The sequence below is a fragment of the Pan paniscus genome, chromosome 12 (assembly GCF_029289425.2).
Source record: "Pan paniscus chromosome 12, NHGRI_mPanPan1-v2.0_pri, whole genome shotgun sequence".
Lineage (NCBI taxonomy): Eukaryota > Metazoa > Chordata > Mammalia > Primates > Hominidae > Pan > Pan paniscus.
In genome coordinates this window covers 73054405-73068802 of record NC_073261.2, presented here as the reverse complement: position 1 = coordinate 73068802, position 14398 = coordinate 73054405, and positions in this window count along the sequence as shown.

Here is a 14398-nt window from a genome sequence, read left to right as displayed (position 1 = left end):
CAGCTAATATCATACTGAATGGGAAAAATTGAAAGCCTTTCCTCTAAGATCTGGAACAAGACAAGGATGCCCACTTTCACCACTGTTATTCAACATAAAGTCCTAGCCGGAGTAATTAGACAAGAAAAAGAAATAAAGGGCATCCAAATTGGAAAGAAAGAGGTCAAATTATCCTGTTTGCAGATGATATAATCTTATATTTGGAAAAATCTAAAGACTCCACAAGAAAACTATTAGAACTAATAAATTCAATAAAGTTGCAGTATACAAATTCAACATACTAATATCAGTAGCATTCTACATGCCAACAGTGAACACTATGAAAAACAAATTTAAAAGTACTCCCATTTACCACAGCCAAAAAATATTAAATACCTAGGAAATAACCAAAAAAGTGAAAGATCACTACAATAAAAACTATAAAACACTGATGAAAGAAATTCAAGAGAACACACAAAAAATAGAAAGATATTCCATATTCATGGACTGGAAGAATCATTATTGTTAAAATGTCCATACTACCCAAAGCAATCTAGAAATTCTATGCAGTCTATCAAAATACCAATGGCATTATTCACAGAAATAGAAAAAAAAATTCTTAAATTTATATGGAACAACAGAAGACCTAGAATGGCCAAAGCTATCCTAAGCAAAAAGAACAAAACCGCCTCGAATAAAGGGGAATATATAAAAAAGAAAAACCTGGAGAAATCACATTACCTGACCTTAAATAGTAACTACAGTTACCATACAGAGCTATAGTAACCAAAACAGGGTAGTACTGGCATAAAAATAGACACATAGACCAATGAAACAGAATAGAGAACCCAGAAACAAATCCACACACCTGCAATTAACTCATTTTCAACAAAGACGCCAAGAGCATACACTGAAGAAAAGGCAGTGTCTTCAATAAATGGTGCTGGGAAAACTGGATATCCTTATGTAGAAGAATGAAACTAGACCTCTATCTCTCACCATATATAAAAATCAAATCAAAATGAATAAAAGACTTAAACGTAAGACCTCAAACTATGAAACTACTATAAGACAACATTGGAGACAATCTCCAGGACACTGGTCTGGGCAAAAATTTCTTGAGTAATCCCACACAAGCACAGGTAACGAAAGCAAAAATGGACAAAAGGAATCACATTAAGGTAAGAAGCTTCTGAAGCACAGTCAACGAAGTGAAGAGACAGCCCACAGAACGTGAGAAAATTTTTGCAATCTACCCATCTAACAAGGGATTAATAACAAGAATATATAAGGAGCTCAAACAACTCTATAGGAAAAAAATTTAATAATCTGATTTTTAAAATGAGCAAGAGATTTGAGTAGACCTTTCTAAAAAGGAAGACATACAAATGGCAAACAGCCATATGAAAAGGCGCTCAACATCATTAATCATCAGAGAAATGCAAATCAAAGCTACAATGAGATATCATCTCACCCAAGTTAAAATGGCTTATATCCAGAAGATGCAATAACAAATGTTGGCAAGGATGTGGAGAAAAGGGAACCCTCCTACACTCCTACATTCTCACTCTTGGTGGGAATGTAAATTAGTACAACCACTGGGGAGAACAGTTTGGGGGTTCCTCAAAAAACTAAACATAGAGCTACCATATGATCCAGCAACCCCACGGCTGGGTAGGTACCCAAAAGAAAGGAGATCAGTATATCAAAGAGATATCTGCATATCCATTGTTTGTTGCCATACTGTTCACAAGAGCTAAGATTTGGAAGCAACCTAAATGTCCATCAACAGATGAATGGATCAAGAAAATGTTACTTATATGCAATGGAATATTATTTAGCCATTAAAAAAAAAGAATGAGATCCTGTCATTGCAACAACCTAGATTGGAAGTGAAGGTCATTATGTTAAATGAAATAAGCTAGGCACAGAAAGACAAACGTCACATGTTCTCACTTATTTGTGGGATCTAAAAATCAAAACAATTGAACTCATGGGGATGGAGAGTACAAGGATGGTTGGCAGAGGCTGGGAAGGAGAGTGGAATGTGGGGAGGAGGTGGGAATGGTTAAGGGGTACAAAAAAAATAGAAGAATGAATAATACCTAGTATTTGATAGCACAATAGAGTAAATATAGCCAAAATAATTTAATTGTGCATTTTAGAATAACTAAAAGAGTGTAATTGGACTGTTCGTAACACAAAGGATAAATGTCTGAGGGGATGGATACCCCATTTTCCAAATGCAATTAGTAGGCATTGCATGCCTGTATCAAAACATCACACGTACCGCATAAATATGTTCACCTATGTAACCACAAAGATAAAAAATAAATATTGGAAAATAAATATTGATAGGTGTGTAAGTCGAAAAAAAAGTCAAAATGTTAATAATTGGGTGTCATATTATGTTAAATCTTTTATTTATTGATATTTTCCAACTTTCTAAATTTTTGGCAATGAGCATAAAATACTTTTAAAATCAATTAAAAGAATTTATTTGTAAAAACCTTTATGTCTTATGTAATTTTCTAAACTGACACCTACAGAAAGCGGTTGTGTTTCAAGAGTAGAAAGGAAAGGGATTTTACAGTCCCACCAAGAGTGTAAAAGTGTTCCTATGTCTCCACATCCTCTCCAGCACCTGTTGTTTCCTGACATTTTAATGATCGCCATTCTAAATGGTATGAGATGGTATCTCATTGTGGTTTTGATTTGCATTTCTCTGATGGCCTGTGATGATGAGCATTTTTTCATGTGTCTATTGGCTGCACAAATGTCTTCTTTTCAGAAGTGTCTGTTCATATCCTTCGTAAACTCATTCAACCATTGTGGAAGACAGTGTGGCGATTCCTCAGGTATCTAGAGCTAGAAATACCATTTGACCCAGCCATCCCATTACTGGGTATATACCCAAAGGATTATAAATCATGCTGCTATAAAGACACATGCACACGTATGTTTACTGCGGCACTATTCACAATAGCAAAGACTTCGAACCAACCCAAATGTCCATCAGTGATAGACTAGATTAAGAAAATGTGGAAGCATTCCCTTTGAAATCTGGCACAATGTGGAAAAACTGGAAGCATTCCCTTTGAAAACTGGCACAAGACAGGGAAGCCCTCTCTCACCACTCCTATTCAACATAGTGTTGGAAGTTCTGGCCAGGGCAATCAGGCAGGAGAAGGAAATAAAGGGTATTCAATTAGGAAAAGAGGAATTTAAATTGTCCCTGTTTGCAGATGACATGATTGTATATCTAGAAAACCCCATTGTCTCAGCCCAAAATCTCCTTAAGCTGATAAGCAACTTCAGCAAAGTCTCAGGACACAAAATCAATGTACAAAAATCATAAGCATTCTTAAACACCAACAACAGACAAACAGAGAGCCAAATCATGAGTGAACTCCCATTCACAATTTCTTCAAAGACAATAAAATACCTAGGAATCCAACTTACAAGGGATGTGAAGGACCTCTTCAAGGAGAACTACAACCCACTGCTCAATGAAATAAAAGAGGATACAAAGAAATGGAAGAACATTCCATGCTCATGGGTAGGAAGAATCAATATCGTGAAAATGGCCATACTGCCCAAGGTAATTTATAGATTCAATGCCATCCCCATCAAGCTACCAATGACTTTCTTCACAGAATTGGAAAAAACTACTTTAAAGTTCATATGGAACCAAAAAAGAGCCCGCATTGCCAAGTCAATCCTAAGCCAAAAGAACAAAGCTGAAGGCATCACGCTACCTGACTTTAAACTATACTACAAGGCTACAGTAACCAAAACAGCATGGTACTGGTACCAAAATGGAGATATAGATCAATGGAACAGAACAGAGCCCTCAGAAATAACGCCACATATCTACAACCATCTGATCTTTGACAAATCTGAGAAAAACAAGCAATGGGGAAAGGATTCCCTAGTTAATAAATGGTGCTGGGAAAACTGGCTAGTCATATGTAGAAAGCTGAAACTGGATCCCTTCCTTACACCTTATACAAAAATTAATTCAAGATGGATTAAAGACGTAAACGTTAGACCTAAAACCATAAAAACCCTAAAAGAAAACCTAGGCATTACCATTCAGGACATAGGCATGGGCAAGGACTTCACGTCTAAAACACCAAAAGCAATGGCAACAAAAGACAAAATTGACAAATGGGATCTAATTAAACTAAACAGCTTCTGCACAGCAAGAGAAACTACCATCAGAGTGAACAGGCAACCTACACAATGGGAGAAAATTTTCGCAACCTACTCATCTGACAAAGGGCTAATATCCACAATCTACAATGAACTCAAACAAATTTACAAGAAAAAAACAAACAACCCCATCAAAAAGTGGGCAAAGGAAATGAACAGACACTTCTCAAAAGAAGACATTTATGCAGCCAAAAAACACATGAAAAAATGCTCACCATCACTGGCCATCAGAGAAATGCAAATCAAAACCACAATGAGATACCATCTCACACCAGTTAGAATGGCGATCATTAAAAAGTCAGGAAACAACAGGTGCTGGAGGGGATGTGGAGAAATAGGAACACTTTTACACTGTTGGTGGGACTGGAAACTAGTTCAACCCTTGTGGAAGTCAGTGTGGCGATTCCTCAGGGATCTAGAACTTGAAATACCATTTGACCCAGCCATCCCATTACTGGGTATATACCCAAAGGACTATACATCATGCTGCTATAAAGACACATACACACGTATGTTTATTGCGGCACTATTCACAATAGCAAAGACTTGGAACCAACCCAAACATCCAACAAGGATAGACTGGATTAAGAAAATGTGGCACATATACACCATGGAATACTATGCAGCCATAAAAAAATGATGAGTTCATGTCCTTTGTAGGGACATGGATGAAATTGGAAATCATCATTCTCAGCAAACTATCGCAAGGACAAAAAACCAAACACTGCATATTCTCACTCATAGGTGGGAATTGAACAATGAGAACACATGGACACAGGAAGGGGAACATCACACTCTGGGGACTGTTGTGGGGTGGGGGGACGGGGGAGGGATAGCATTAGGAGATATACCTAATGCTAAATGACAAGTTAATGGGTGCAGCACACCAGCACGGCACATGTATACATATGTAACTAACTGGCACACTGTGCACATGTACCCTAAAACTTAAAGTATAATAATAATAAAATTAAATTAAAAAAAAGAAAATGTGGCACATATACACCATGGAATACTATGCAGCCATGAAAAGGATGAGTTCATGTCCTTTGTAGGGACATGGATGAAGCTGGAAACTATCATTCTCAGCAAACTATCACAAGGACAAAAAACCAAACACTGCATGTTCTCACTCATAGGTGGGAAATGAACAATGAGAACAATTGGACACAGGAAGGGGAACATCACACAATGGGGCCTGTCGTGGGGTGGGGGGAGGGGAGAGGGATAGCATTAGGAGATAAACCTAATATAAATGACGAGTTAATGAGTGCAGCGCACCAACATGGCACATGTATACATATGTAACAAACCTGCACATTGTGTACATGTATCCTAGAACTTAGAGTATAATAAAAAATATATATATATATAAAAGAAACGAAAGGGATTTTGGAATCAGAAAAACTAGGCAATGAAGGAAATTGGTTTCCTCTTAGCAGGTTGGCCTGATATTGCAGATAGCAGAATTCCTGTTGAGTCTGGGATTGAGTTATAAGTGATGTGAAGACATAATCTTTATTTATCAATGAGATAGAGTTGAGGAGTGGGTCTCAGTTAACCTAAGATGGACAGGGGAAGCTCTGGATCTGGGAACATAACTTTTATAACTTATTGAATTGTTTGTAATAGTTGGCTTTTTAAGTTCTTTGAATCTAGAAAAGTGAAGAACTTGTTTCTGCCACTTGAGGATCCGAGTAGTCTTCACTGAGATTTCTGAGAACTTTTGGTTTACAATACCAAAATATTTAGTTATTTCTAAAATAAAATGTACATTTTATTTTTTATTTCAAAGATACATTAGTTTAAAATGTTAATATAAAGTAAAAAGGAAATTAATATGTATTTCAATATACACTAATGCCTGTGCATGTCTACTGAAAAACAGAACGAAGTACTCTCAGATGTTTAAGCTTACTGTAATTAGTAAGTTTGAATTTAAAAGATGAAAATTAAAAGTTATTCTGTACATTGAAGCATATAAAAATGAAGAGACAGAGGGACCAGAAGGGAGCATAAAATCTAGTGATAGAATAAGTTGTAACAGATCAAACTTATCTGTAAGTGAAAACAGAAAGAACAAAATAACCTTAATTGACATAGAGATAATATGCCAAACAAATTATTATAGATTGTGAGAGGAGAGAATAAGGGAGTAAGATATTCTTTCAGAAAAAAACACAGGGCCTGTATGAAAGCCTACAAAACTTTAAAAATCTGTGTGGGATGCAGAATTAGTCTTTAATGTGCAGAAGTGTCCCATGCATGGCAAGATATTCAGCATCCTTGGCTCCCACACACAAAATGTGCAAGCACCCTTTCTCATAGTGACAATCTCAAACTCTATCGGATCTAATCTTCCCTTTTTATAACAAACGTCATCTAATGCCCCCATTATTCTCCTGTAAAAAAAGTCATAGATCACATATAAGCTCTCACACATATGAATTTTTAAAATTCAATACAGTATCTACATCCAAGGTTTAATATAAAGGAGAAACAACAGGAAAGTAATTTATAATAAAGTATTACATATTTTTATATGTAAATGCCTGAGCATGGCTTTGCTGGAAGCCATCAAGATCTAATCTAATATTTACTCCTACATTAATGAGTAAATCTAAATTTAAGAGGTCACTTGTAGGGGTATAGGAAAATGAAAGAACAAGGATAAAGATGTGCACTCAAATGAAAACTTATGTCAGGATACGTCATAATTGAGTGTACTTATTTACATATGACGAAAGCAAAATGACCTTAATTTAAAAGGGAATAACAGGCCAAAACAAATGACAGATTGTCAAAGTAGAAATATAAGTAGTATAGTATTTTTGCAGAAAAGCTACACAACGTATATAAAAATGTCTAGCAGGAGTTTGAGACCAGCCTGACCAACACGGTGAAACCCCATCTTTACTAAAAATACAAAAAAATTAGCCGGGTGTGGTGGATCATGCCTGTAGTCCCAGCTACTCAGGGGGCTGGGGCAGGAAAATCGCTTGAACCTGGGAGGTGGAGGTTGTAGTGAGCTGAGATCACACCACTGCACTCCAGCATGGGCCACAGAGCAAGACTCTGTCTCAAAAACAAAACAAAACAAAACAATTCTAGCAGGACTTAAGAAATCTATAGAATTGAAGCTAATTCCTTGTCCTTTGGAATTATCTCATACACTATTGTTTTTAACAGTCCTTGGATCCACACACCAAGTGCTATATAGCAACCCACAACATTACAACAACCTAAAACACTCTCACAAATTTCCAAAACAGCCCTGGTTAGAACCACTGATCTAGTCACTTGCTATCATCCTCAGATTAAACATACATAAATACTTCCTTAAGAACAGTTATAAGGACTGGCTTAAATTCCACCCCACCCCAAAGCCCTCTCAGTTCAACTCCCTTGACATACCTGTAATTGGCTTTTCAAAGCCTCAGTCCCAATTAGGATGGAAACTCAATGAGGAAAGCAACTCACTATATTGTTCCCTGTGCCATATCCAATGCCTAGCACAGGGCATGACACGTAACATGTGTTAGATAATTTTCTTGAATTGATTAAATTCATATTATTTACCTTAACAGTACAGTTGCACTTGTTCTTCTTTAAGCCAAATTTAGACTAATTAAAATAAATATTTTTAATAATGCCAAGAAAGAGCAAAGCATAAAAAAACAGACTTTACAGCTAGAAAAAAAGTGAAACAGAACACTTAGCTGGTAACTTGCAAAACTACTGTAAAGAAGACCTAGGGTAGGTCAGTTACTAAAATGTTTACAGGTTTTTGAGGAGACTGTTTTCATCCATTTTGCAAAATAAAAAATTCATAAAAACACTGACAAGCAAAGAGATAATTATAATTTATTTAGAAATATTTAGAAGTAAACATAGTCTTTTTAAAACTTGAAAAATTCTGACTACCAACAAAATAACAAAAAAAAAAAATCTTAAAATGCCTTACATAAGTGGAAAGTCACCAGTTCCAAGCTATACCTCCATCTGGCCACCAGTTGTCTAATACGAGTAGATGGTAGTGACCTGGCTCTGTTACATTGTTATTAATTAAATTTGTATATTATCATTAACTAAAGTTCATACTTTTTTCAGATTTTAGCTTTCCTTTCCATTAGGTAAGCCACCTGGCTACGACAGTGTTTGTCATGTTTTTCCACTGGAAAGTTACTCCCTACTTCTCCACCCTTTCCTTCCTTTATTCTTGGGAAACAAGTCACCATGCACAGCCCACACTTATGGGGTGAGGTGTTATCCTTAACGACAAATTGCTTGGATTCTCTTGCCTGGGAGATTTTTCAATTATCCCTATCTGTTTAAATCAGTATAAACTTATGGATATTTATTTTATACCTTGGAGTATAACCCAATATTACTTTATTTTGTTGCTCAATTGTTTCAGCTTTGGCATTTGGGAGCTCTTTTCAGTTGCCTCTTGTGCCCCTTTGAGATGCTTTCATCAATGTGGTTTTTGTTTTTTGTTTGTTTGATTTTGTTTTGTTTTTTGAACATTTCTTACTTTCTGGTACTACAAGTTGGCCCAGGCTCATCTTATATATTCCTTTTTCAACCTGGAATCAGTCATTTCTCCAAGAAGCCCTAGTTTTTATTGGAGAATGGTATTAGAAAGCAAGATCTGGTTACTGGGTGTGCTCATTACTGTTAGGGTGTCATTGCTTCTACATTCTCCTAGCTAACAGAGCAAGGAAATATATGTGTGCCTACCAAACCATGCATATACACATATTTATAAATATGTGTCTATATGTATCTATATAAAGAAAAACAGTTTGTTCTAATGTCTCCAACTCTAATTCATTACTACCTGTTTCATTCTAGCTTTCTCCCATTGCTTGTCTGTAGCCTCCCACTCCAACAGCAAATGTCTACTAGCCACTTATGTAAGTGTTCCATTCTCTATAGTCATCCCACTGACTAAGTTTATATTAATGTGCCCCGATTTCACTTGTCAGCCAGAACCTAGAGTAAGTCAATGTTTTCATGTAAGAATGATGGTAATCACCACACAGGATCTCATTTAAATTAGCAAATTGCCATTTTCCAAAATATCTCTGAAGATAGCAAACTGACACATCAAGCTGCTAATTATTCTTCCCAGCTTTAAGTATTAGTTTCAGATACTTGGAAAGAGATAAGGAAATATGATATTTCTGTGTGCCTCCATTTTTCCTGCCACCACAGTACAATCATTTCACATTTTTTAAAAGAAATCTTTGAAAATTTTTCATCTTTTACACTATTGTAGGCTCACTGCTATTGTATAAAGTTAATCTCTTTAAAAATAGTAACATTCCTTTACTGAGGATATTCTATTGGCCAGATGCTGTTGAAATGCTTTATATTCATTATGTTACAATCCTCTCACCATACCCACAAAGTAAATTATGCCATCCCTGTCTTAGAGATGAGTGAAATGAAGCTGAGAAATTAAATAATTTATTCAAGGTCAAACAGTTAGTAAAAAGCAAAACAGGGAGCTCGTATTTTAAAGGCTACACTCTTTCCCCCACGGCAGGCAGAGCTCTACAAAGAGTGTTCTGGGAAATCAATGTCCATATATGCATACCTAATTCCTATTTGTATAAGCAAAGAGACAAATTTATTTAGTTTTATAATTTTAACTTTTATTTTAGATTCAAGGGGTACATGTGCAGGTTTGTTACCTGGGTATATTGCATGATGTTCAGGCTTGGGGTACATTTGATCCTCTCGCCCAGGTAGTGAGCATAGTACCCAGTAGTTAGCTTTTAAATCCTTGCCCTCCTTTCTCCCTAGACCCTCTACTGGTCCCCAGCGTTCACTGTTCTCATCTTTATGTCCATGAGTACCCAATGTTTAGCTCCCACTTGTAAGTAAGAACACGCAGTATTTGGTTTTCTTTTCCTGCATTAATTAGCTTAGGATAATGGCTTTCAGTTCCATCCATGTTGCTGGAAAGGACATGATTTCGTTCTTTTTTATGGCCGTATAGTATTCAGTGGTGTTCATGTACCACATCTTGCAGAGAGACAAATTTAGAATTAAAAAACAAAACAAAAAACTAACATGTTCACTTTTTCCCTAATTTTACACGGGACTTTGTGCAAGGAATAAGCTCAGGTCTCAAAAAGAGTAACCATATCAGTATTCATCTTGGTCATCTCTAATTTGAAATGGAAAATAAATCTAGCAACATAATATAAAGGTTCCTACTAAAGGTAGAGACTTCATGATATGGTTTGGCTGTGTCCCCACCCAAATCTCATCTTGAATTGTAGCTCCCATAATCTCCACGTGATGTGGGAGGGACCTAGTGGGAGGTAACTGAATCATGGGGGTGGGTCTTTCCCATGCTATTCTCATGGTAGTGAATACGTCTCATGAGATCTGATGGTTTTATAAAGGGGAGTTCCCCTTGCATGCTCTTGCCTGCCACCATGTAAGACACGACTGTGCTCCTCACTCACCTTACACCGTGATTGTAAGGCCTCCCCAGCCATGTGGAAGTGTGAGTCAATTAAACGTCTTTCCTTTATAAATTAGCCACTCTCAGGTATGGCTTTATTAGCAGCGTGAGAACAGACTAATACACTTCATAATCCATTAACAATTTTTATAGTATTCCTTCTGAAAAGATCTACAAGAGAATATGAATAGTTGAAGAATGATTTAAAAGTACAAATAATTCAGACAGAGGGTTTCTTGAAAAATTAATACTTGTGAACAGTACAAGCTAATTTTAATTTCCTTGCTTTTTTATCCCTTGACAAATGACTGTGTTTTGTTTGGGCCAAAGCAAAATATAAAGTCTTTACATCAGTTAAAATTGTTTCTCTTCATACATTTAGCTTGAACGATCTCATTCTTCTGAAAAATTGGGAGGAGGAAGGAGAAAAACCCATAAGCTATAAAACATGAATCCTTCTCTAAATTAATTCAAAAAACTTTTTAAATTTTATCTTATGAACAAAGAATTTGAAAATAAATTGGCTTTCATACTACAACTGGATTTTTCCTTGTTATGAGGAAGAAAAAGAAAGGAGATGCAACCTTAGATGAAGAAGATGCTATCTGTCTACCTGGGTGTAGTGAGAGGGCTGGTATCTATTTAGAAGCCCACTGCTTGTTCATATCTATAATTGGGAAGAAAGCCTTTGCCAAATAAACTCATACTCTTGGGTCTTTTTTCCCTATGCCAATCATGACTAAATCTCCAAATTAAAATATCTAATCTGGGGTTTTAAAAAAAGCATTTTTTAGGCATGCATAAATAAGCCACATTTAAAATTGGGTGATTCTAAAAGATCACATGAAAAGAACCTCATAATAGAAGATTCAGTGAGCCACATGAACCAAAATTCTGGGATTCCCATACCATTTAAAGAGCTCGGCCTCTTCTCTGATTGTACTAGACTCTTGAAGGGGGATGAATAGGGGCAAAATTTAAAGAGTATTCACTGCAGCCAGTAATTTACAGTAAATTAAATAAAATTCACACTGAAAAGAAGAGTCTGGCTAGATAAAAGAGAAAAATAGTAGCAAGCATAGGTGGGGATTATGTAAATTAGAAAAATTAAACAAAAGTTTTTCAGATATAAAGACAACTAATCACATGTGTAAACATCTTGAGCTGTAGCAGTACCAGCTTAAAATTAAAGGAAAAAGGAAAAAGCTTATTGTCAGTGAGCACTAAATAATTGTTGACATTGCTTCATTATGATTCCTGTTCATCTGCTATTTACCAAAATTTTTCATTGCTGAGTACAGCCTAGAATAGTGTTTTTCAGAAAGGCCTGATATCTGTGCTGTCCAATAAGGTAGCCACTATCCATATGAGGTTACCAAGCCTTTTGCAATGTAGCTATTGTAATACAGAAACTAAATTTTAAATTTTAATTAATTTAAATGGTCACATGTGGCTAGTGGCTACAGTATTGAATAATGCCAGTCTGTAAACTAACTCTAGTTTTATTTTCTAGGGATAAGACAAACATATGTTCACTACTAAACTCTCAGTTACAAGAAAGACCAACACCTTTTTATTAGTAACATAGATGAATATAAATAACCCAGTCTTACTAGATTAATTCATTTTCCCTTCCTTCAATAAATATTTATTGGGCACCTACTGTGTAAGTTGATGGCTGGATACCCAGATAATTATATTTAAAGGAGTTAAAGTACTCACTAAGGTTAAATTTTAAAATATGTTGGCCAGGTGTGGTGGCTCACGCCTGTAAACCCAGCACTTTGGGAGGCTGAGGTAGGTGGATCACCTGAGGTCAGGAGTTTGAGACCAGCCTGACCAAAATGGTGAAACCCTGTCTCTACTAAAAATACAAAAATTAGCCGGGTGTGGTGGTGGGTGCCTATAATCCCAGCTACTTGGGAGGCTGAGGCAGGAGAATTGCTTGAACCCGGGAAGCGGAGGTTGCAGTGAGCCAAGATCACACCATTGGACTCCAGCCTGGGCGACAAGGGAAAAACTCGGTCTCAAAACAAAAAAGGAAAAAAGAAAAAAAAACCTGTTGATTAGCTGGTTGAATGAAAAGCAAACAATTCTATTCAATACTCTCAAAATCCTGATTCAGATGGAAAACTTGTTCATCAGAGCCATGTATATCAATTGCTCTCTTTATGGACTCTATGGCCTTTTTCCATACAAAATGTTACTGTTTCACAAAATTTTACTTCCCCATCAGCAAGCACTGGTGACATGATCTCTCTTTCTGCATATAGATTGCCATTAAAATGATCAACAGGCAGTCACATAGAAGCTCCTCATCCACTCAGACCAAAAGAGGCTCCTAAGCTACCCTTCTGGATTTCTATCATCTTTTAAAACATAAATATAAAATGTTAGTGGAAACTACTCCACCAAAAGACTTGCTTCTTTCTTCTAGTATGTGATTACAGTAAATAAAATTCAAGGCTCTGTGAAAGATGTGGCCTCAGTAAACTATATAAATTAGCAACAGTGAATGGAACTTTTCCAGTGAGACATGTATAAGAAAAAACTACTAAGTAGTCTATAAAAAACAAAACAAAAAAAAACAGACCTTGCCTGTAAGTTAACACATAGACTCTTTTTGACGCCTGAAAAATCTTTCTGACCCTGGATTTTCTCATTTCAAAAGCAACCTTATCCAGCAATCTCACTTAAGTGACTTCAGCATAAGGAGGAACCACATAAGAGCAAAATCTAATTTGAGGATATAGGAATTCATTGTAGCCCCACATGCATGCAATTATCAACAATTGGAAACAACTTACATGGCAATAAAATGCTATGCTTCATTTAAAATTACCAATAGGTATTGCCATAGAAAGGGGCCCATGACATTGCTGACAAAAAAAAGTAGGCCATAAAGAATGTATGGAAAGAGGTTCAAAAAGATGCTTTGTAAAAGAGCAATAGTGGTTATCACAGGATTGTGATATTTGAGATGGTTTTTACTGCTTTGCTTTTACTTCTGTGTATCATTCAAATTTCTACATCCAGTATAAAGTTTCCTTCATTCCCTCTCCTCTCTCTTTAAACCCTCAACTCTATCCCACCTCCATCCCCTTTTCTTGCCTCATCCCACAGAGAAAACAAAAACCATCAGACCATGTATTCATTTCCTAGGATTGCTGTAACACAAACTGAGTGGCTTCACAACAGAAATGTGTTGTCTCAATTCTAGGAGCTAAAACTCCAAGATCAACGTGTCAGAAGGGTTCTGTCTGAGGGCTGTGAGTGGTTGCTGGCAGTCTTTGGCATTCCGAGTAAAGTAGATGCATCACCCTGATCTCTCCTTCATCTTCACATGGCGTTCTCCTTCTTTTCATGTCTCTGTTCAAATGTCCTCTTTTGATAAGGACACAATTTTATTAAATTAGGCACCACCCTAATGGCCTCATCTTGACTTGATCACCTCCCTATTTTCTAGTAAAGTTATATTCCCAAGTAGGAGAGATTAGTTTAACATTTTTGGAGGAACAAAATTTAACCCATAACAGATGGGCACTCCTTTAACCCAGAGTTACCATCTCCACTAGAATCCTTCTTCCAGCACTTACCCTCCCTTTCTGTCTTCTGTTTCAATGAAGGGCATGCCCTGACACCTAGTAAAAGCTGATCTATCAGGTGTGCTACACATCCCATCCCTCATTATGTCATTGATTAAATTTCCACACTCCTATATTT